Source organism: Taudactylus pleione, unplaced genomic scaffold, assembly GCF_031769625.1.
Source record: "Taudactylus pleione unplaced genomic scaffold, aTauple2 ptg000086l, whole genome shotgun sequence".
NCBI classification, from domain to species: Eukaryota; Metazoa; Chordata; class Amphibia; order Anura; family Myobatrachidae; genus Taudactylus; species Taudactylus pleione.
In genome coordinates this window covers 743,466-765,068 of record NW_028284488.1, presented here as the reverse complement: position 1 = coordinate 765,068, position 21,603 = coordinate 743,466, and the positions used below count along the sequence as shown (strand labels likewise).

At 44.3% G+C, this 21,603-nt stretch overlaps 1 protein-coding gene and 1 pseudogene across 1 annotated transcript in view; both read left to right on the top strand.

Moving 5' to 3' along the window:
- The first annotated feature begins 276 nt into the window (after window positions 1–276).
- LOC148529091 (5S ribosomal RNA) lies at window positions 277–395 on the top strand (annotated as a pseudogene).
- A 14,916-nt stretch (window positions 396–15,311) lies between these two features.
- LEP (leptin) overlaps window positions 15,312–21,603 on the top strand; it is a 61,900-nt gene continuing 55,608 nt past the window's right edge. The window contains exon 1 of the mRNA XM_088468856.1: window positions 15,312–15,398. The gene's annotated coding sequence lies outside the window, so the exon portion shown is untranslated. The remainder of the gene's footprint in view (window positions 15,399–21,603) is intronic.

Sequence of the window (21,603 nt, the reverse complement as noted above, 5' to 3'; positions counted from 1 at the left end):
AAGAACACATCTTAAATATCAAGAATAAAGTAGGACACGCGGTTTCCAGACATTTTCTCACACTTCACGGATCTAATCCTGAAGAATGCACTTTTAAAGCGATAGAACAAGTGTCTCTAGGAGAAAGAGGAGGAGATTTGGGCAATAAACTTTCGCGGAGAGAAATGTTCTGGATTTTCCAATTAAACACTATGACTCCGAATGGCTTTAACGAAAGTTCTGAAATTGCCCCTTCCTATAAAGGATGAGTCGGTAGCTATGGGTATCTTTTTAAATATCTACAACCTTACCATTGTACTGACACCCAATCTCGTCTGGTCTTGGAAGCTAAGCACAATTGGGCTGGGTCAGTACTTGGATGGGAGACCTCCTGGGAATACTCAGTATTGTAGTATATGATATCCACAGTAGGGCGCTGAATCGCCACTCATTTCACTTGAGGATTATGGGTCACGTGTGAGTCAGAAACTTTGAGAATTAAGGAAGATATTATTCATTGAAGAGCCTGGATTTACAAGTTGTGGAGTATAGAAGCCATTACTGGACTTTGGTTATTTACTTTATACAAGACTTAATAACCATCTCATATCTTTTTTGATTTTTTTGATCCTTTTTGGTTTTTAATTTTTTAAATACACCATCACATAAAAAAATAAAAAAATAAATATTTTTTTTTTATATACAAGATTCAAACCATTATATACATTCCTTTTATTCACTATTTTTCATATTGATATCAGAGAACTCCTATGCATGACCCCCACTGAACTAATATGCATTCAAACATATCTAGATAAGCATATGATTAGGAAGCCAGCCTCCTATTTTTATGTATTTTTCTAATTTCTTTCTCCTTCTTCGTCATCAGCTTTGCATGAAAGATGACGTCGCTGTTACCATAGCAACGATGATGCTGATGTGATACCTTCACTACAGATGCGTTGAATGTAGTGGAAAATGGGGAGTGGACAAGATGTCACCAGTAGGCTGAAGCAACAATGCAAGGTGGAGGACACTTGGATAACTCTGTCGTGCTGAGAGAAGCTAGATCTACATCACAGCCGCACACGGATCACAACAAAATGGCTGTTGCACAGCCACACACGGACTACAAGAAAATGGTGGACGCAATACTACAAGATGCGGACATACTCTGAAGCAATCACAAGTTTACCTGTGCTAGTGATAAACTGACTATGACTTCATCTTTGGGCGGAAGCCTAGGTAGTAAGGGCGGAGGCCAGTATATGACTAAGTGGCCTCAAATTATTTTAGGATCCAGTGAATGCTGATCCAAGATTTATAAATCCTATACCAAGCATAGATGTGGGATAAAATATATATATTACCAACTTAGTATGAACTATATAAAAAAGAGCGCTTTTTTCGATGTGACTGACCGGTGTCATGAATGATCTAAACGAGGTAATTGGAGCCCTGTCTCATAAAGGGTATAAAGAGTGGCAAACCCTGATTAACTGCACCCCTTGATGAAGTCCCCAAGTGGATGAAACGTGTTGGTTTAGCTGCCTCTTTGACTGAATTAACTAATGCAGATAATACATCATTTTGTAGAAACTTCCTATTTTTAAAACAAGTTTTGAACTATTTTTAAAAAAAATTTAGACTTAGTTTTACATATTTTTTCTCCACTGATTCCTTTGTGTAACTGGCTATTTTAAATATATGCACTCCATTCGCTTTTTAGATGTATGTAATAGGGATATGCAGGCTCGAATCGAGTTTGCATGCCGAGTTCGGATTTTTCCCTCCAAAAAACGGGACTCAGAAAGAGGCAAAACGTCATCTTGCATGGACAAACATGATCATTCCTGGACTTTTGTCCAGGAATGATGATGTTTGTCCATGCAAGATGACTTTTGACCAGGGATGATGTTTGTCCATGCAAGATGACGTTTTGCTTCTTTTTGAGTCCCGTTTTTTGGAGGGAAAAATCCGAACTCGACATGCAAACTCGAACCTATCCGAGCCTGCACATACCTAGTATGTAAATGTATGAATTGCATTTTTAACATCATCTTAAATATTTATTAGCGCTCTTTGCACATTGTGGGAAATTGATGTAATTCATCTGCATTATCTGTGCTTGTATGCACAGCATTTAGCTATGTTTACTCAATTATTTTATTTTAAATAATAAATTGTGATATAAATCAATAGAAGAAAACAGCGCCAAATTTGTCCACTCTGTTTAACGTGAAATACCTTTCACAAGTGTGTGTTTTTTGTTTTTTTATATTGGTAAATCTAATAGAAATATAATAGAAATATTATACATATATATATATTTATACATATACTATTTGTATATGTAGCACTCCCTTGATAAGTATAAGGTGTCTGCTTGGTCAACAAAAAATGGTGGCCATGGCTAGGCCACCTTGGTACAGGAAACAATATGACAATATAGCTGACCACAAGCACCTCCTAGTGCATATACAGTGAACCAATTAAACCTGTGCAAATACAATTTTTTGTGTTTATATCCTTGTCCTTATCCAGGACCTTGACATACAAGTGACTTTGTGCAATAAATACAACCGTGTAATATATATGAATAAATATATTTAAAACTGCATAAATAATGTGCATAACATTTTTTTAATTAAATAAAACAATTCATAGACAACACACAATGACATAAATACACAGAAATAATGGATAAAAAGCTAGTACTAAAAGATAATAAATAGCGATTTTTAGTGAAAAATAAATATATATTTTCTAAAATAAATCGGATTTATAGCTTATCTTTTCCAGCAGTATTTTGGGAAGAGTTCATAAAGTGCAAGGTCAGGGTCCCAACGCGTTTCGTCCTCTGGATTTCATCAAGGGGAAGTGTATGCATAGAGACAGAGCAGGGTTTATATACCTTAAGTACAGGAAGCACATGTCCTCATTTCGTGACATCATTTCCTGTTACCTATTTCAGGTCAAAAAGCCATATAATGTCCAGATTTTAACAATAAAATTTGTATTATGGCACTCATTATAAACAATATAAAACATAGAAAACAAATAAATTATGTGAGTCAATGTTTTTCTGCTTCATGATTATAGTTCTGTCCAAGTGGAACGCATGTGAGGTGCACCCCGTCATTTCCGGTCATGTGGTCCGCTGGCTGGTATTGGTTTAACATAATGCCAGTCTAGGTGGAACGCAGGGAGAACACAGGATGAGCGCACCGCGTCACTTCCTGTTCCATGTAGTATTGGTTAAGTGACTACCAGTCCCCATATTACATCACCACTAAATAGCTATTAAGATGTTATTTTTCCATCTCCAGGTCCCCACCGGAGGATGTGTCGCTCGCTTGTAATTGTATTAGTAGACCATGAGGTCGTTTTAGATGAAGGCGGCAGCCATTTTTGTAGTTCTTTTACATGAAGCCGGCGGCCATTTTTGTAGTTCTTTTACCACTTGTAGCAGTCGTCTTTATGGTTTTGAGTGCTATGTCAAACACTAATCGGGGTCAATCGGAAAACAGAGGTTTGCCATTCTTAACATAAGATGTTCAATGTTTTTCCTTGACTGTTTGTATTCCATCACTGTTCTTCCAATATTTATGGATCGTTATAATACTTCGGATAGGGACGGCGGCCATCTTGGTAGTTCTTTCATAACCTGTGGCAGCCATCTTTGTAGTTCCTAGATGCTATGACCAGTGCCATTCAATAAAGAACTGGGAGGAATTAGCATTCTTATTCTGGGATACTAAACGTCTTTATTGACCATTAACACGTATCCTGAAAAAGAGGAGAAAATTAAGGCAGACACAAATATGATGAGCTATTTAATCAGAGACTCCATTCCCTGATTGTCAATGCAGAAAGTGAACTATACAAAAAGACAATAGTCTATGGATACCAACTAAATAATAGGTTTATATTCATAAAAATTACATGTTAGATGGAAAGGTGACTGATGCAGGTGCAAAATTGTAAAACAAGACTCGGAGCCATATCATATTCTATATGCCATTTTATTCCCATTCACAATTTTACTACAACACCTGGTCTTCCTAGGAGGTCCCCCATCCAAGTACTGACCAGGCCCAATCATGCTTCGCTTCCAATAAATTGTGATATATTTATTTTCAACCCACATTCTGTATGATATATTTGTTGGTTAATATATTAATATTTGCACACTTCACAAATCATTGCAGAATATACGTCAGTCGCTTATAACCTAACACACTTGCTATATATATATATATATATATATATATATACTAAGGATACTGCCTTTGAACCTCTATATACCCCTGCCTATACCTTCTAATATCCTACCATAAACCTCTAAGGATGACGCTAATTTGCGTACGCAGTCATACAGTAAATAAAGACTCCAGACCTAGAATCTGTGGTTCCAAAGCACAAAGTATTATTCAAGTAAAAGTACAGCAGTTACATGCTATGATCCTCATATAATTTTAGCGCAAAGAGATTATACAGACCCAAGTACAATTATACATATGCAGCGCTCTCTGGTCCAGATGTTAGGCATCAGCAAGAAACCCCTCGTCAATCAGCATTCAGCACAAAGACTAGGAACCCAGGGTCAGAGCACACATATTTATACCCCCCAGAAATAAACAACACAATAGAGAAGTTTGTTGCTAATACCATTGGTCCTAAAGGAGAGGGCATATGTTACAAGGAATTTAACAGGTTGATTCAAATAGACACAACAAAGCCTCTAACAACTGGGGGTTTCTGGTTTCCTGCCTCATGCAACATCCTAACAGTTGTTCATATAATGTACATATTGTTGCTTGAAGTCTCTGCGGTCCACAAGTTGAGAATGTATTTTGCGATCTCTCCATCGATATTACCGGAATACTGTTGAGAGAGTACGCATCAGTACAATTCCAAACATGGCTTACTTATCACGTATAAAACCTTAGTTACGAAATAACCTTAATTTCATAGCAATTATAGTAAATGTGCATACTTGAATCTTATACCTTAAAGCTTATGGAACCTTGTATGTGAATATGTAAGGTGTGAGTATGTGGGGTTTGATGTAAAGACGCTAGTTAACTTGGGGCAGATGCTTTTGCATTGAGCTAATATTCAGCGTTTTCATACAGGGTCTTATGCATTCGCTAATATGCGACTAGTTAACAGCACAATTGTGCGTATTATTGTGTGTATGAGAAATGGTGCACTTAAATCTCACTTAAACTAAGTGAACACCTAGCAGTGTGGAATGCTGAGCCTTATAGTTCCATGACTTGCTCATGCCCCAGCAGCCCCCTCCCTTTTCAGGCTCCAAAATACTGGTCCTTGTTCTCCCAGGGCCTGTGTGGATGCAAATTAGCACAGCTACAAGACCCAAACCTCAGATAACACTCTTGGCTTTGAAGGTATTTTATTGTAGGAAGCCTGCTAATGTAAGGTGTTACAAACGACCCTCTTGCTGTATTCGAGCAGGGCCACCTGGAGTGAGAGCAGACGTTATGTCTATGAAGCCTGTCTACACAGGCTAGTTGTCACGTGGCCATTTGCTCTGTTTAGTTAATGCAATCCAATTTTGACATACTGTACAGCCATTTCTGAAATATATCCTTTAGGGGAATTATAATAATATACACACTTTATCCAGAGCACCCAAACTACGTAAAGTCATGAAATGGGCTTTTGATGAATCGCCGTATCTTATGGCGATGGTCACAGATGCAATCGCATGATGCTAATAGTAATATCGCCACATGTACTAAAGTGTGAGTTTAACTAAAATGGCGCTTAGGCGGCCATTCGCAAAATTCCAGCTTCGACAATATATATATATATATATATATATATATATATAGTACATACTGTACATATCTATCTATGTCATATCTATCTATCTATCTATCTATCTATCTATCTATCTATCTATCTACATCCAAAACAAGTGTGTTTGCTGGCTGTTGACTGTGTTGGTGGTCTTGATAATGGCACACGGAGTGACATAGAACTGTTTGTATGTGATATGCATGACTTTTGGAAATATGTGGTACAATAAAACTTCATTTCTGTCTTCCTTAACGTTTTTCAGAATGTCCACACAGAATTACGGCTACTGTAATCAGTTCTGCGCATTCGCAGCTTTTATGAATGTAACCGCGCATGCGCTACACTGATTACAGCTGGGGTAACTTAGACTAGAGAGGGAAAAGTATCTATTTCCCGAAAAGCTGTCATCGCAAAAATGACAGCTTTTCGGAATAGATACTGATGGAGAGGAGGAATGATGAATTCCTCCGGTAATTAGGTAGAGCTCCATGCGAGTTCTAAACCTAATTACCTCCATCAATGTTTTAATAATGATGAATAGGCCCCTCAGTCAGTGGCGGATGTAGACTTTACGGGGGGGGGGGGCGGTTTAAGAATAATACTGACCCACATGTGCACCAAACTACACCGGACCCCCCCCACAATAATAATATGCTCCGCAAGCAGGCTCCCCTTACCCAAAAGTGAACCAGACCCCCCCGGAGAGCCCCACAATAATAATATACTCCACAAGCAGGATCCTGCAGCCCACATATATCCCAGGCAGTGTGTTCCACAAGCCCTCCCCCACCCCCATGAATCAGGTGGTTACTGACACTGTATTTGAAATAACACTGCTCCCCACCCCCTCCCAGCATAAGTGCAGGTTAATCGTGTGAGTTACAAAATTAAAAGACAATAAAGGCGCTGGCAGGAACAGCACCCACCTTGTCCGCAGCAAGCACACACCTCAACACCACCTTCTCTGTGTGTAACCCGGCTCCTTTGTAGGTTCGGGTGACATCATGCACGCGTGCATCATGATGTCACATCCACAACAGAACACACTGCAGGACAGGACACGCAGGCACCCGGCAGGTGGCAGCTACGCTGATACACCATAAGGAAGGGGGCAGAGCAGAGGACAGTATGTATCTGCCAGAAGACAGTTATCTACTACTAGCAGGTAACTCCCCAAGCCCGCTGCCCAGCACCAGCGCAATGAGCATGTGAAAAATTCTCTCTGCAGAGAGTCAGTCACATGCACATCGCGCTTGTGCTGCGCTACGGCGGCTTGCACTGCACTTGTGCCGCGCTGCCCAGCTAAACCCTGTGTGCAGGGCCGGACTGGGACTAAAAATAGGCCCTGGCATTTACAGCACACAGGCCCACCTCGCGTCAGCACCTGGCATAAACTCCTCCCCTTACTATTCCTGACTCCTCCCACTTCTTAGTCTATACTCTTACAAATATAATTAATATCAGAACACAACACAAGTGACCATCATTCTCTGCATTAAAATACACACAACAGAGCACATCCTGCAGGGGATTCAAAAATGTGCCATAGTCAGACATAAGGGGCGGGATGTAGTAGAGATCGAGTCTGCCGGAGGTGCGGGATGCAGACTGATCTCGATCGTTTTTTAAAGTTGCAATAATTTACAAGGCAAGGTTGATCCTCTAAGGTAAAGATGGAATTTCATTGGTCGAGGTCACACACAAAGAAAAGGGAAGGCATTTTCCCAATTAAACAAGCCCTGGCTTAGCAGTTGTAGAGGATTAGACAGTGTTCACTGTAGGAATTTTTTAGGGCAGGGGTGCTGAACGCAGAGGATGATACATCTGTGCACACAAAAGCATAAAAATGAAACATGTTGGTTCCCTGTGTACATAAAGAGCATTGGTGCCCCCATCTAAAATTGAAGCAAGGAGAAAAAACCTGATGTAGTCTTGCTGAGAAGGGGCACAACTACACAATAGTACCCAAATGCAAATTATGCCACACATTGGTGCCACTTGCTCACATGTCACTGCACAGTGGAGCCCCTTATTCCGGTTATGTCACACAGTAGTGCTCTTTCTACATTATGCCAAAACAGTAATGCCCCCAGAACACAGAGAGAGAGAGAGACTAGACAGAGAGAGAAGAGAGAGAGAGAGAGAGAGACACAAGAGGGACAGAGAGAGAGACTAGAGGGACAGAGAGAGACTAGAGGGACAGAGAGAGATACTAGAGGGACAGAGAGAGAGAAAGACTAGAGGGACAGAGAGAGAGAGAGACTAGAGGGACAGAGAGACTAGAGGGACAGAGAGAGAGACACGGAGACAGAGACAGGCACTAGGGGGACAGAGAGAGAGTCTAGGGGACAGAGAGAGACTAGGGGGACAGAGAGAGAGACTAGGGGGACAGATAGAGAGACCAGGGGGACAGAGAGAGAGGCCAAGGGGACAGAGAGAAAGACTAGAGAGAGAGAGACTAGAGGGACAGAGAGAGAGAGAGAGAGAGACTAGAGGGACAGAGAGAGAGACTAGAGGAACAGAGAGAGAGGGACTAGAGGGACAGAGAGAGAGAAAGACTAGGGGGACAGAGAGAGAGAGACTAGGGGGACAGAGAGAGAGACTAGGGGGACAGAAAGAGAGAGAGAGACTAGAGGGACAGAGAGACTAGAGGGAAGAGAGACTAGGGGGACAGAGAGAGAGAGAGACTAGGGACAGAGAGAGAGAGAGAGACTAGAGGGACAGAGAGAGAGAGACTAGAGGGAAGAGAGACTAGGGGGACAGAGAGAGAGAGACTAGGGACAGAGAGAGAGACTAGGGGGACAGAGAGAGAGACTAGAGGGACAGAGAGAGAGACTAGAGGGACAGAGAGAGAGAGACTAGAGGGATAGAGAGAGAGACTAGAGGGACAGAGAGAGAGAGACTAGAGGGACAGAGAGACTAGGGGGACAGAGAGAGAGTCTAGGGGACAGAGAGAGAGACTAGGGGGACAGAGAGAGAGACTAGGGGGACAGAGAGAGAGAGACCAGGGGGACAGAGAGAGAGGCCAGGGGGACAGAGAGAAAGACGAGAGAGAGAGAGAGACTAGAGGGACAGAGAGAGAGAGAGACTAGAGGGACAGAGAGAGAGACTAGAGGAACAGAGAGAGAGAGAACGAGACTAGGGGGACAGAGAGAGAGGGACTAGAGGGACAGAGAGAGAGAAAGACTAGGGGGACAGAGAGAGAGAGACTAGGGGGACAGAGAGAGAGACCAGGGGGACAGAGAGAGAGAGAAAGAGACTAGGGGGACAGAGAGAGAGACTAGGGGGACAGAGAGAGAGACTAGGGGGACAAAGAGAGAGACTAGAAGGACAGAGAGAGAGACTAGGGGGACAGAGAGAGAGACTAGGGGGACAGAGAGAGACTAGGAGAGAGAGACTAGAGGGACAGAGAGAGAGACTAGGGGGACAGACAGAGAGACTAAGGGGACAGAGAGAGCGAGAGACTAGAGGGACAGAGAGAGAGAGACTAGAGGGACAGAGAGAGTGACTAGAGGGACCGAGAGAGAGAGAGAGACTAGAGGGACAGAGAGAAAGAGAGAGAGAGAGAGACTAGAGGGACAGAGAGAGGACTAGAGGGAGAGAGAGAGACTAGAGGGAGAGAGACTAGAAGGACACACACAGAGAGAGAGACTAGAGGGACAGAGAGAGAGACTAGAGGGACAGAGGAACTCATTCAGAGGCGTTCGCAAGAAGCGATCGCTCTCTCTGAATGAGGGCGGCCGCTTCTGTTTTTTTGGTGCGGCCTCCTGGTCGCAAGCTAAGCTGTGGGTTGCCACCCACAGTTTAGCTAGCGACCAGGGTAATGGTCGCGATGGTGATTACCATCGCGACCATCGGGGCTTGCGACCAGACCCTAAGGTTGAGTCTGGGCACTCGCAAGCCCCAGGGAGCTTTCTGCTCTGATGGAGCAGGAAGCTCGCCATTGACATCACTGATGATATCAGTGCGGCCGCCCACAAAACAGTAGGCGTTCTTTAAGGCACGCCTCCGTTTTGGAAACCACCCCCCCAGCCCACCTACAAAAAGGGGCGAGCTGTCGATCAACATCGACAGCCGCCCCTTTTGTAGTGTTTCTAGAGACTAGGGGGACAGAGAGAGAGAGAGACTAGGGGGACAGAGAGAGAGAAAGACTAGGGGGACAGAGAGAGAGAGAGACTAGGGGGACAGAGAGAGAGAGAGACTAGGGGGCAAAGTGGTCAAAAAACATTTGCAATATCTAGTGATCCAGCAAATGGGTCCAAAATACTAGTATGATAATCCCACATATCAGTGTGTGCTGGGAGCTCTTTTATTCCTCCTCATATAGCACTGTACAGTCCCATATACTGTAAATTATTTTTGTGTATGATGGGAGTTGATAATTAAATTAATACTTCCTCTCTATACTATCCCTGCCAGTCTGCAGTCTACCCAGAGTATCACTTACCAGGCTTTCTAATGGTAGTGCGCAAAACCCCCTTTAAAAAAAATCTATAATTTTTTTTGTGTGTACGGTGATTTCTCTGCAATAGGTGATCTCTGAATAAATTGATCTTGCTTGGACAGTCGGTATTCATTATTCATGTTGGAGATCACATGGACCAGAAATTGCCTGCTTGTGTAGGAATGTAATCAATGTCATCACATACAACAGTGCCTCATTCCTTACTGTGTCACTCCAGCTCCCTATGTCTTTCCAGTCACATGTACCCTCCAGCCCCCTTCGTCACTCCATCCACATGTCCCATGTCACCCCTCCAGCCACCTGTCACTCTAGCCACATGCCATATGTGTCCCCTCCAGCCCCCTCTGTCACTCCAGCCATATCCCCAGTGTGTCCCCACTAGCCCCCTGCCCCACAAGCCACATCGGAGGTTTGAGTGGGGATAAAGTATCAGGCGCGTACCGGCTTATCCCCGTATTCAATGAAAAGGTGCGGAAACGGGACCTGGCAAAAAACTGACTGGCGAAAAGTCCTTTTCAGGAATTGATCCTGGCACACCCCAAAATATGTCCTGACATGGGGAATCACTAAAGGTACCCCCTATTTGGCCTTCTGCATATTGTCGGGATTTTTAAATAGCCACAGCCAGTGTTTTTTCCCGACTTTGAAGAAGTGATGAAGAATAGCACTTACGGTTTATTTGGGCAAAAATTAACTATGCCCACCAAATTTGGGGTACATGAAAATGGGTGCAAGTATATTTTTAAGTCCCTAAAGTGCATTTTGAAAATTCTTCAAAAATGCACAAGCCGCTACCACTCGCATTCTTTTAAACACCTGCCGCATACTTGGGAACCCCCCCTGAATTAATTTCATTATTTAAAAACTTTTTCCCCATATTTTTTTTTTTTAACCCCAAAATTTTAATATTTTTTTGGGGCGTCCCTATTTTTTTAAAACTTTTTTTGGCACAGTTTATTTGTAGGGGCTATTCACAGGGGTGCAGGCTATTCTTTTTAAGCCTGCACCCCTAAACACCAATTCTGCATTTTTTTTCACCATGTAAAACATGGTGAAAACTTATCCCCGTTTTTTTTCAAAGACTTTTCGCACCTGCGAAAACTCTTTGAAATTGACAACGGGGATAATTGTAACATTCAAAAATGACGTAATAAATTGTCGCCGATTCCGACTTTGCGCAGGCAAATTGAATATGGCCCTATGTGTCCCCTCCAGCCTGATCTGTCACTCCAGTCACATGCCCCATGTCTCCCATCCAGTTCCCTCTGTCACTCCAGTCACATGCCCTATGTCTCCGCTCCAGCCCCCTCTGTCACTATAGCCACATGCCCCCTCCAGCCCCCCCTTGCACTCTAACCACAAACTTTTTTTGACACAGTTTTTTTTTCGGGCTATTCACAGGGGTGCAGGCTATTCTTTTTAAGCCTGCACCCCTAAACACCAATTCTGCATTTTTTTTCACCATGTAAAACATGGTGAAAACTTATCCCCGGATTTTTTCAAAGACTTTTCGCACCGGCGAAAAGTGTTTGAAATTGAGATCGGGGATAATTGTAACATGCAAAAATGACGTCATCAATTGTCGCCGATTCCGACTTTTCGCAGGCAAATTGAATATGGCCCTATGTGTCCCATCCAGCCCCCTCTGTCACTCTAGCCACATGCCCCATGTCTCCCATCCAGCCCCCTCTGTCACTCTAGCCACATGCCCTATGTCTCCGCTCCAGCCCCCTCTGTCACTATAGCCACATGCCCCCTCCAGCCCCCCCTGTCTCTCTAGCCATATGCCCCATGTCTCCCATCCAGCCCCCTCTGTCACTCTAGCCACATGCCCCATGTCTCCCATCCAGCCCACCCCCTGTCACTCTAACCACATGCCCCATGTCTTCCATCCAGCACACCCCCGTCACTCTAACCACATGCTCCGTGTCTCCCATCCAGCCCACCCAACTGTCACTCTAACCACATGCCCCGTGTCTCCCATCCAGCCCCCTCTGTCACTCTAGCCACATGCTCCATGTCTCCCATCCAGCCCACCCCCCTGTCACTCTAACCACATGCCCCGTGTCTCCCTTCCAACCCCCTCTGTCACTTTAGCCACATGCCCACTCCAGCCCTCTGTCACTCCAGTCCAGCCACATGCCCCATGTCTCCCATCCAGCCCCCTCTGTCATTCTAGCCACATGCCTCGTGTCTCCCTTCCAACCCCCTGTCACTTTAGCCACCTGCCCCTAGTGTCCCCCCTGTCACCCAAACGACCTACCCTGTGTAGCCCTCCAGCGCCTTCTGTCACTCCAGCCACCTGCCTTGTGTCCCCTCATTCACTACAAGCACGTCATGTATGTTCCCTCTGTCCATTACATTTAATTACTTTTCTCCCCTCTAAAAACTGCCTGTCAGCCTGCCAGTCTCACTAGTAACTACTCACTACAAAGACGTCCTCCTCCATGAACTGCTGCTTTGCTCCTCCACTGCTCTTCTGTTACTGAAAAAGGAGAGTGAGCACGCATGTGCGGCGTGACGTCATGACGTCCGTCACGCTCGTATAATAGCTGAATGGGAGGTGGAGCGTATAGGAAGGCATGCCCTGCCTCCTCATCTCGGTCTGGGCCAGCGGCAGTGAGTACAATGCTTCCGGGTCACAGGAGGTTCCTGGACTCCGGCTCCCCCCCCCCCCCAGCAGCCGCACGTCTCTTGCCTGACTGCAGCGGAATGACGTCACAACGCGGCCGCGTCATGACATAATTCTGTAATGATGCTGCCGTCTGACTGAGCAGCAGTGCAGTGCCGCCCGGGAGGTAGTGCTGCCGGGCGGGCCTGAGGACATATAGACCGGCCCATCTGGCCATCGGCCATTCTGGCATTTGCCAGAATTGCCCGATGGCCAGTCCGGCCCTGCCTGTGTGTGTGTCATTGTAACTAAGTCGGGGCTTTTGGGAATCGGGGCTAAATGCACAGGGGGCGATCGCCCTGATCGCCCCTTCCTGGATCCGCCACTGCCCTCAGTCTTTGGCTTTAGCACTCCCCAAAAACATGGGTGAACAGACTGGAACAGACCCTGTTTATGCCCCCAAATGCCTGCAGCCTATCAATAACCCCACACTCCGAGCCGAGCTGCAGCACTTTCTAATAATGGGGTAAAATCCTTAGTGTAATTCTCCTACAATCATGTGCCTCTGGAGAGAGATATAGTGGAGAGAAATAAAGTACCAACAAATCAGCTCCTAAGTGCCATTTTACAGACTGTGTGGTCTATTGGCTAACTAAAAATATCACTATATATCACTGTTTAGTAGCCATTCACGTACACTTACCTGTCCGGCATCTATGCGCGGTGTCAGGCCTCTCCGTGATCCCTGGAAACAGTGAGAAGAGAGACATGTCTGATTCTCACTGCGCATGCGTAGGCGTCTGATAACAGCAGATCACGTCAAACCTGCTGCAAAAGGGGATGGAGCCAACCCCGGGTGCCAGACAGAGAGCTGGGAAGTATGCAACTTCCCTGCTCTGTTCAGTTTGCAGTGCAGATTATGCTATCCTGAGATACAAAAGCATTGTGATGCGATTCATTCAAATGGGGGTGGAGAAGGAATAACCCCCTCTATGAATTGCCGAAAGTAGTGAAAAACCCTGTTTTCAGCTGAACAAGATATTTCACTACTCTATGAATAGACTTGTGTTTGAAAAATGAAAGTTAGGAGCTGATTGGTTGGTACTTTATCTCCATCCACTTTATCTTTATCCAAGACTTAGTACATCTACCCCTATGTGTTTCTTTTTCTTTCATATGTAAGCCCTATTGAGATTATGTTATCAGGGTGAGTATTACATACATTCGTTAAATCAAAGGAGGGAAAGGTGAACCCATCAAGAGAACACATTGGAAGCTCAGTTACTCCTGATCTAGTGCACATAGGATGCTCCATTTTTTTATTTGTCTCACTCTCACAGTAAAACAGCTTGGTTTGAAGCATACCTGTGAAAAAACTGAAAGTTATGGAGCATACACACGGTCAGATTTGTCAGATTTGTCAGATGAACGATTGAACGATTTGAACGATTTTACCAAAGTTTTGAACGATTTGAACGATTGAAAGATTTTTGCTTGCATTAAAATGAATGGAATTGTCCAAGTCTGACTGCAAACACATCAGATGTCAGATATCGTTATCTGACAAACGGGAACGCGCATTGTTCATCGTTCATCGTTCAGGCATGTCAGATATGTCAGATTTTCCTTCAGATATGAACGTCTGAACGATTTTTAAATCGTTATCGTTCAGATCTGAAGGAAAAATCTGAACGTGTGTATGCACCATAAGATGTTACAGTAAACAAGGGGTTCCCAACCACGGTCCTCAAGGCACAGTAATACCCCATTTCCACCTAAATTCCGGGTCTGACCCGGAGTTGGAACAAAGTTCCTATCCGGATCAGACCCAGAATTTTGCCGGCGCCGACTCAGGATATTCCCGAGTCAGCGCTGCTCACAACGCACTCGGGTCTGCATAGACCCGGCTTTTGCGGAGTGAAAGTGGTTGCTTTGAGATGACGTCATCTCCAAGTGCCACTGAAGCCTGACCAATCAGCCGGCTAGCAGCGCACTCCAGGTCATCGTGACCCGGAGTGCGCTGTTTTCACAGCAGGGTTTCACGGGCTACGCCCGTGTTAAGCCCTGCTAGTTACTTGGGTTGGATTGCCGGGTCACTCGACCCGGCGATCCAACTCTCTCCCCTTTTACACCAGGGAGCTGCCTGGGTTAACCCTTCAAAAACCCGGGTTTTAGCTCCGGTGTAAAAGGGGTATTACAGTCCAGGTTTTAAGGATAGCCATACTTGAGCACAGGCAACTTAATTAGTACCTCAGATATTTTGATTAAACCATCTGTTCTTTAGCATGGATATCACTAAAACCAGGACTGTTAGTGTGCCTTGAGGACCGAGGTTGGGAATCACTGCAGTACACGATTCCACCTCCTGCCATACAAGGGGAATTTGATTAGGCTTTAGGCAGTCCAAGAGCCCAGCAGTTGTGCAGTGTCAGAGGCCTTAATAACTCTTTTCATCAAAAGGGAAAAAAAACAGAGCAAGGTCTTTTGGAAATCAAAGTAGCTTGCTGTAAGCAGGTAAGTGTGTGTGTGTGTGTTCAAACTAGGGGTGTGCACCGGCCACTTTTCGTGTTTTGTGTTTTGGTTTTGGATCTGGATCTTTCTTCGTGTTTTGGATCTGGATTGGTTTTGCCAAAACCACCCTTCCGTGTTTTGGGTTCTGGGTTTTGTGTTTTGGATCTGTATTTTTTTGAAAAAAAGCATAAAAACAGCTAAAATCACAGAATTTGTAGGTTTTTCTGCTCCTATGCTATTATTAACCTCAATAACCTTAATTTCCACTCATTTCCAGTCTATTCTGAATACCTCACACCTCACAATAGTGTTTTTATGTCCAAAAGGGTGCACCGAGGTAGCTGGATGACTATGCTAAGCGACACGAGTGGGCGGCACAAACACGTGACCCATCTAGGCGTGAAACTGCAGTGGCAGACAGGATGGCATTGAAAAACTAGGCCCCAAACTGTACATAATGCAAAGAAAAAAAAGAGGTGCAAGATGGAATTGTCCTTGGGCCCTCCCACCCACCCTTATGTTGTATAAACAGGACATGCACACTTTAACAAACCAATCATTTCAGCGCCAGGGTCTGCCACACAACTGTGGCTGAAATGATTGGTTCGTTTGGGCCCCCACAAAACAAGCTGGCAATTAATCTGTCCCTGCACAAACTGGCTCTACGGAGGCAAGATGTCATCCTCATCCTCTTCATCCACCGATTCCTCACCCTCTTCAGTGTGTACATCCTCATCCTCACAGAGTATTAATTCGTCCCTGCTGGAACCACAGGTCCCTCTGTACGTTCTGGAGGCTGGTCTCCCTGGAAGAGTTGATAATTCATTTTATGAACATCATCTTCTCCACATTTTGTGGAAGCAACCTCCTACGCCTTTCGCTGACAAGGTTCCCGGCTGCACTAAACACTCTTTCGGAGTACACACTGGAGGGGGACAACTCAGGTAAAATAGAGCCAGTTTGTACAGGGACCTCCAAATTGCTTCTTTTTCCTGCCAGTACAGGTACGGACTGTCTGACATGCCTACTTGGATGCTGTCACCGATGTAATCCTTTAACAGACAGACGCACGCTTGTCGCTGCTGCTTTGAGGATTCAAGTGCGGCTACAGCCCACACAATTCACAAAGACAGAAAAAAAAAAAGAATATTTTTATTGTTTGTGGAGCACACTTTGAGGGTTACACCACCCTTTAACAGACAGATGCACGCTTGTCGCTGCTGCTTTGAGGATGCAAGTGCGGCTACAGCCCACACAATTCACAAAGACAGAAAAAAGAAGAAGAATATTTTTATTGTTTGTGTAGCACACTTTGAGGGTGTCACCACCCTTTAACAGACAGATGCACGCTTGTCGCTGCTGCTTTAAGGATGCAGGTGCGGCTACTGCCCACACATTTCACAAAGACCGAAAAAAAAGAACAATATTTTAATTGTTTGTGTAGCACACTTTGAGGGTGTCACCACCCTTTAACAGACAGACGCACGCTTGTCGCTGCTGCTTTAAGGATGCAGGTGCGGCTACAGCCCACACAATTCACAAAGACAGAAAAAAGAAGAATATTTTTATTGTTTGTGTAGCACACTTTGAGGGTGTCACCACCCTTTAACAGACAGACGCACGCTTGTCGCTGCTGCTTTGAGGATGCAAGTGCGGCTACATCGCACACAAGTCACAAGCACATTAAAAAAATAGTTTTTTATTTATTGGAGCACTTTGAGAGTTACACCACCCTTTAACAGACAGACGCACGCTTGTCGCTGCTGCTTTAAGGATGCAGGTGCGGCTACAGCCCACACATTTCACAAAGACAGAAAAAAAAAGAACAATATTTTAATTGTTTGTGTAGCACACTTTGAGGGTGTCACCACCCTTTAACAGACAGACGCACGCTTGTCGCTGCTGCTTTGAGGATGCAGGTGGAATCTAGACGGGATTTGGAACCGAGGACACACTACCTCCCTCAATTGTCTAAATCCCACTGCACTAATGTCGGATACCGGACGCACGTCTAACACCAACATAGCAGTCAAGGCCTCAGTTATACATTTTGCTTCAGGATGACTGCTGTCGTACTTCATCCTCATCGCTAGGGACTGTTGGAGGGTCAATTGTTTAGTAAAAGTAGTGATGTTCCTACTTCCTCTCTGGGATGATGAACAACTCCCAGCAGCAGCAACAGCACTAGGAGGAAGTGGTTCTTGATCTTTCCCTATTTTATTTTTATCGGAGAAAGTTTGGTCCTCCATTTATGTTATATTGATATATAATATACGTGCGGCTAAAGCGCACACAAACACAGAAAATATTTTTTTATTTTTGCTGGAGAGTAGTGCACTTTGTGGGTTACACCACCCTTTAAGAAATGAGCCAGCCGGCTCTTTACTTATGGGACACAGGCGCACGCTTGGCGCTGCTCCTTTGTTGATGCACGTGCAGCCACAGTGCACACAAGTCACAAACACAGAAAATATATATTTTTTTGGTTTGGAGTGGAGTGTACTTTCGGGGGTTACAGAACCCTTTAACGGTCAAGCCAGCCGGCCCTTTACTTATGACACAGGCGCACGCTTGGCACTACTTTGTTGATGCACGTGCGGCTACTGCGCACACAATTCACAAACACAGAAAATAATTTTTTTTTGGGTTTGGACTGGAGTGTACTTTCGGGGGTTACAGCACCCTTTAACGGTCAAGCCAGCCGGCCCTTTACTTATGACACAGGCGCACACTTCGCACTACTTTGTTGATGCACGTGCGGCTACTGCGCACACAATTCACAAACACAGAAAATAATTTTTTTTTTGGTTTGGACTGGAGTGTACTTTGGGGGTTACAGCACCCTTTAACGGTCAAGCCAGCCGGCCCTTTACTTATGACACAGGCGCACGCTTGGCACTACTTTGTTGATGCACGTGCGGCTACTGCGCACACAATTCACAAACACAGAAAATAATTTTTTTTTTGGTTTGGACTGGACTGTACTTTTGGGGGTTACAGCACCCTTTAACGGTCAAGCCAGCCGGCCCTTTACTTATGACACAGGCGCACGCTTGGCACTACTTTGTTGATGCACGTGCGGCTACTGCGCACACAATTCACAAACACAGAAAATAATTTTTTTTTTGGTTTGGACTGGAGTGTACTTTCGGGGGTTACAGCACCCTTTAACGGTCAAGCCAGCCGGCCCTTTACTTATGATGACACAGGCGCACGCTTGGCACTACTTTGTTGATGTATGTGCGGCTACTGCGCACACAATTCACAAACACAGAAAATAATTTTTTTTTTGGTTTGGACTGGAGTGTACTTTGGGGGTTACAGCACCCTTTAACGGTCAAGCCAGCCGGCCCTTTACTTATGACACAGGCGCACGCTTGGCACTACTTTGTTGATGCACGTGCGGCTACTGCGCACACAATTCACAAACACAGAAAATATATTATTTTTTTAGCACTTGGGGGGAGCACCCCTGATGGACAGAGCACCCCCTGGACAACACTACAGCACCCCTTTAGGACTGGGACACTGCACAGGACTTTGGAGTGGACACAGCCCCTATGGAGAACTGACTGCACAACACAGTCCAGCCAGCCCCTATGGACTTTGAAGTAGTGGACACAGCCCCTATTAACAACAGCAGCACAGCACAACACAGCCAGCCCCTATGGACTTTGAAGTAGTGGACAACAGCAGCACTACACTACACTACACTGCCCTAACTCCCACCCTCCCTCTTCACTGTCCACAGCCGAGTGAGAAAATGGCGCCGACGCGGGTACCTTATATAGGATCCAAAACCTGCGAGACTCGGAAGGCGGGATGATGACGTTTTGCCTCGATTTCAGATCCGAGTCAGGCGGGAAAAGTCGAGCCTGATTCGGATCGGACTCAGATCGGGGGGGCTCGGGGGGGTTCGGATTTCAGAAATCCGAACCCGCTCACCCCTAGTTCAAACTTTTATCGTATTCAATTGAAACATTGCATATGGTTGAATTTATGTAAAACCATCAAAATAAAGTTGCTACGAAAGGAAAGAAAATAATCAGTTGTGCACTGTCATACAGTATGTAGTTATGATAATAAATGCACCGAATGTTCAATCGGCGATGACTGTAGGGTTACCACCCGTCCGGGATTCCTACAGACAGTCCATAAATGGCAAGATCTTTCCGGAGTCTGGAGGCTTGCTCATCCCGGACGAGTGTTATCCAGAATTCTCAAGGTCTCTGTGCTGCTTCTCCCACCTGCGGCATGCCTCTTAGCCCATCTCCAATGTCTGTGATGAGTCAATGTCAATTAGAGAGAGCGGAGCCTGCCTGAGGTGAGGTCACTTGTGGCAGTGTGATCACGGGACTGGAGAGAGACATCCGGAGTCATTCACTGTCCGGAACCTGGACATGACAGTACTGCAGCCTGCAGGAGAAGATAAAACAATTATAGGAGGAGTGGGGCAGGAATCAGATGACAATATATTGGGTGGCATGACATTGCATGGAGGAGAATGCTGCATATGTTGTATTGGGCCTTGGGGTATGACATTACATGAGGGTTGGAGGTGGGGGTCTTTGTGTGGTAATATGGGGAATATAAATGCACTACATGTCTTGTGTCAGTCTGGTGGGAGGATGCTGCATGTGATACGAATTTGATGCCATCCATTTTTATTTATTTTTTGTTACTGTGTGTGTTGAGGGATGTAGTTGGACTGAGGATAGGAGAGGATGCTCCAAAGAGTCTCCATCAGGGTGCTAGCAGACCTGGGGCCAGCCCTGTGTAATATAACATAGGAAATGCCTATATGTCTTAACATATAATAACACAGTTCAATGACTGATGTCTGGTGACAAATAGTGTAGGACACTGTCAGATAATTATAAGGACTGTCAGGTAAACAAATCATACAATACTGTAATACACTGGCAGATATACATTATAGTGACAAATATGGCAGTCGCACAATAGTGTAAGACACTGTCAGGTAATTACAGGGAATCCCAGGTACACAACACTACTGGCAAATGCAGCTTTTTTCATAATGCTGTAGAACAGATAAGCAAAGGAAATGCCCAAAACACAACACATAATACCGTTGTTCATTGATAAATTGTGATGGAAAAATGTGGCATAGGTCAAAACTACATTTACCGTATATAGGGTAAATAAAATTAGCTCTGTACCGCATTTGAACTTACCCTAATGCTAGATACTGTACATCTCTAGACTTTATTGTACATGTCTATAATCAGACACATCTACACATAATATTTTAAGTTGGACATATGTTAAGATATATTTGGGAAACATTTTGCATTTGAATCTAAATTAGTAGCCATATGTTTAGTATAATTTACTTTACAACTAACATATTTTTACATTTTGGAATATCTAAGAATTTTGGTAATGTATGGGGATTATAAAAATATTGGGCAATAGTAAAGAACAAAAAAGCAGTTAAATTGCAATTTGCATCGGAACTAAAAAGTGCTTCAAATTTTATTGATCTGTACTGTCGCACACTATTTTTAAATCCTAAAGTGGTTTTAGGACGCTTTTCTAACAATGTATTTAGGTACAAACTTTGCGCTGAACCACAGCAAGATAGACCAGACACAAATTTACCTATATTTAGGGGTGGGTGTTGATCTCCACTAATTCCTTAATGGGGCACACACCTTTAACAAATGACTAACATAAGCACTGACAAAGAGGCAGCATGAAAAGTGTAATTTACTTAGGGCTTAGGGCGATAAATGGGCCCATAAGTCTTTTGAATTAATGGTCTATGTGTGGAACACTTGGCTATTGATGTGGATATAGAGAAGTAAAAAGTTTAATTCTCATTTTGGGAAGTCAGGCCAAATTTATTAAAAGATCTAACGTCACCTCTGGGTACACAGACTTCAGCAATGTAGACTTCTCGGAAGGGCTTAGTCTCCAAGGTGTCTGGCATGAGAGTCACATATAACACGTCTCAAGGTCAGGGGGGTCATTGCTTAAAGTCATTGCCCTGGAAAAGTACCACACAGACACTGCCATAGCATGTCTGTTTTCCTCTTTGAACAGGTTAATTCAGAGGATTAATAATATGAAGAATAAGCGGTTGTCATTAAACTATAAACAGTTCTTGTAATGCATGATATTGACCATATTCAAAATATATCAGCCTTTTCTAAATAACACTCACTGTTATTATTTGAAAATGGTT